Raw genomic sequence first — 3,729 nt, forward strand, 5'->3', positions numbered from 1 at the left:
TCTGATTTTCTAACTGAATTCTCAGAGTTTTTATCAGATTTAGTCCTGAGTTCAGATAAAATAATTATTGTAGGGAACTTCAATATTCATGTAGATGTTGATAATGATAGTCTTAGCATGGCATTTATGTCCCTTTTGGACTCTATTGGTTTCACTCAAAGTGTAAACCAGCCTACTCACCGCTTTAACCACACCCTCAACCTTGTTCTAGTTTATGGCCTTGAAACCGAAAACTTAATTGTCTTCCCACAAAATCCTCTTCTATTAGATCACTATTTAGTAACATTCGATGTCCTATTAACCGACTACTCTCCAGTTAACAAAAATGTACTCACAAGATGTTTGTCTGATAGGACTGTAGCTAAATTTAAGGAAACAATTCCAACTGCTTTTAATTCTTTACCACATCTGTTTACTACAGAAAGTTCTTATGCTAATGTTAGTCCCTCTCAGCTTGATCAGTTTGTTGATAATACTGCAGGTCTGCTGAGAAGTACTCTAGACTCGATTGCCCTCTTAAAAAATAAGATTATTAAACAACAGAGGCTAGCTCCATGGTATGACTCAGAAACCCGTAACTTGAAGCAAATGTCGCGTAAATTTGAAAGAATGTGGCGATCCACCAAAACAAAAGAGTCTCGTTTACTCTGGCAAAATAGTCTTAATAAATACAGGAAGGCCCTACGGCATGCTTGAGGTGTCTACGACTCCTCCCTCATAGAAGAAAATAAAAACAATCCCAGGTACCTTTTCAGCACTGTAGCCAGGCTGACAGAGAGTCACAGCTCCACTGAGCCAAGTATTCCTATAGGCCTCAGCAGTGATCATTTCATGAGCTTCTTTAATGACAAAATCCTAAAGATTAGAGACAAAATTTGTAACCTCCTGCCGTTAACTGGTGCAGATGTATCTTTGGAAACTGCTCAAAAACCTGATGTTTATCTTGACTGTTTTTCTCCAATTGACCTTCCTGAGCTAAATTCTCTGATATCTTCGTCCAAACCATCAACCTGTCTTTTAGACCCGATTCCAACCAAGCTGCTTAAGGAAGTCTTTCCCTCAATTAGCACTTCTTTACTAGATATGATCAATATGTCTTTATCGACTGGCTATGAACCCCAGTCTTTTAAACTAGCTGTAATTAAGCCACTTCTTAAAAAGCCTACCCTTAATTCAGGCACCTTAGCTAACTATAGACCTATATCTAACCTTCCTTTTATTTCAAAGATCCTTGAGAAAGCAGTCGCTAATCAATTATGTGACTTTCTTCATAACAACAGTTTATTTGAGGACTTTCAGTCAGGATTTAGAGTCCACCATAGCACTGAGACAGCACTTGTGCGAGTTTCAAATGATCTACTTACTGCTTCAGACAGAGGACTTCTCTCTGTACTCGTCCTGTTAGATCTTAGTGCCGCTTTCGACACGATAGACCATCACATCCTGTTACAGAGACTAGAACATTTGATTGGCATTACAGGATCTGCACTAAGTTGGTTTAAATCTTAATTATCAGATCGATCTCAGTTTGTTAATGTTCATGATGTGTCCTCTATGCACACCAAAGTTAGTCATGGAGTTCCACAAGGTTCTGTGCTCAGACCGATTCTTTTTACCTTATATATGCTTCCTCTTGGTAATATGAGGAAACACTCCATTAATTTTCATTGTTATGCAGATGATACTCAATTATACTTATCTATGAAGCCAGACGAAACCAATCAGCTATCTAAACTAGAAGCATGCCTTGAGGACATAAAGATCTGGATGACTAGAAACTTTCTGCTACTTAATTCAGACAAAACTGAAGTTATTGTGCTCGGCCCAAAACACCTTAGAGATTCTTTCTCTAATGATATAGCTGCCCTAGATGGCATCAGCCTGGCATCCAGCACTACTGTTAGGAATCTGGGAGTTCTATTTGATCAGGATATGTCCTTCATCTCCCACATAAAACAAATATCAAGGACAGCCTTCTTTCATCTTCGCAACATAGCAAAAATCAGACACATCTTGTCTCAAAACGATGCAGAAAAACTAGTCAATGCATTTGTTACTTCCAGGTTGGATTATTGTAACTCGTTACTATCAGGCTGCCCTAATAAGTCACTAAAAACTCTGTAGCTGGTACAAAATGCTGCAGCACGTGTGCTGACAAGAACTAGGAAGAGAGATCACATCTCTCCTGTATTAGCCTCTCTGCACTGGCTTCCTGTAAAATCTAGAATAGAATTTAAAATCCTTCTTCTTACTTACAAAGCTCTTAATGGTCAGGCACCATCATATCTTAAAGAGCTCATAGTGCCATATTACCCCTCTAGAACATTGCGCTCCCAGGATGCAGGCCTGCTTGTGGTACCTAAAGTCTCTAAGAGTAGTGTTGGAGGTAGAGCCTTCAATTACCAGGCCCCCCTCCTCTGGAACAATCTACCAGTCAAGGTCCGGGAGGCAGACACCCTCTCTTCTTTTAAGAGTAGACTTAAAACTTTCCTCTTTGATAAAGCTTATAGTTAGGGCTGGCTCAGGCTTGGACTAGCCCATAGTTATGCTGCTATAGGTTTAGACTGCCGGGGGGATCTGACACACCAAGCTTCTCTCTCTCTCTCTCTCTCTCTCTCTCTCTCTCTGTTTCTCTGTGTTTCTCTGTCTCTCTCCCTCTCTGTCTCTCTCTCTCTCTCTCTGTCATATTAATGCAGCTCATTAACTCTGTATCTTCTGGTCCCATTAACATTACTAACCATATATCTTCCCGGGAGTTCTCATGCTCACTTGTCTTGAAGGTTCCTGGGGATCGTTGCTGCAGACCACCTGCTGCTGTGGACCTGCTCGACTGCAACAACTACTAACATCAGCCTTCCCCATAGTATCATTATCGTTGCTGCATATGCTAAATAGTAGACCTGTTGACTTCAACTTTTACAATTACGATTACCTCAGCCTTTATCATTACTCTGCTTCTCTCGCTAATTTATCTATTTATTTATTTTGCTAATCTTCACCCTAGTCTACCACTATTATTGGCATTGTAACCATAAGTATGTGTCTGTTGTTGTTCATGTAACAAGGACATATGTTGTTGTTGCTCTCTTTGCCTGTCTCTATCCTGCATCTCCTTCTATCCCATTTTCTGCCCATCCAGTCGAGCCAGATGGCTGTTCAACATGAGTCTGGTTCTGCTCGAGGTTTCTGCCTGTTTAAAAGGAAGTTTTTCCTTGCCAATGTGCCGAATATTGCTAAGTGCGTAAGTAAGCTAATTCTTACTGTCTCTTTTTTTAAGTATATGTAAGTATATGCAAATAAAAAAATACAAAAATTAAATAAATAATTATATTTTAACCAAGGTGTTATATAAAGATTGACATAAACGTATACAACAGGACACTTACCAGCAGATGATACCATTTTTTTCTTTCTTTTATTCCCAGTTACCCTCTGTCCATCTAGATCCCTTTTCCACCACTTGACTTTGCAATGCTCCGGCGCTGCTACTACATACCCCTGAGCCTGCTGGTTGTCTTTCTGTACAGAGAGCTGGTATAATTAAAGACTCATGAAGATGTTAAACTTGCTAATTACCCTGGTAATTTGACCAATATTGTAGTAAAGGCCACTTGCCTGCAACTCTTCAAGAAATGTATCGCCAAGTTGAAGCACAGCTTCTAGTTTGGAGTGCGAACATTCACCTGACATTCTATACATTTAAAAAAGAGGGTTGACATAAAGATTTTA

At 39.6% G+C, this 3,729-nt stretch overlaps 1 pseudogene; it reads left to right on the top strand.

The window, feature by feature from the left end:
- The first annotated feature begins 1,620 nt into the window (after positions 1-1,620).
- On the top strand, positions 1,621-2,514 carry LOC138608442 (uncharacterized; annotated as a pseudogene).
- The last annotated feature ends 1,215 nt before the right edge of the window (positions 2,515-3,729 follow it).

This window comes from Semicossyphus pulcher, unplaced genomic scaffold (genome assembly GCF_022749685.1).
Source record: "Semicossyphus pulcher isolate SPU_LCO1_2020_fin unplaced genomic scaffold, fSemPul1.0.p SCAF_5, whole genome shotgun sequence".
NCBI classification, from domain to species: domain Eukaryota; kingdom Metazoa; phylum Chordata; class Actinopteri; order Labriformes; family Labridae; genus Semicossyphus; species Semicossyphus pulcher.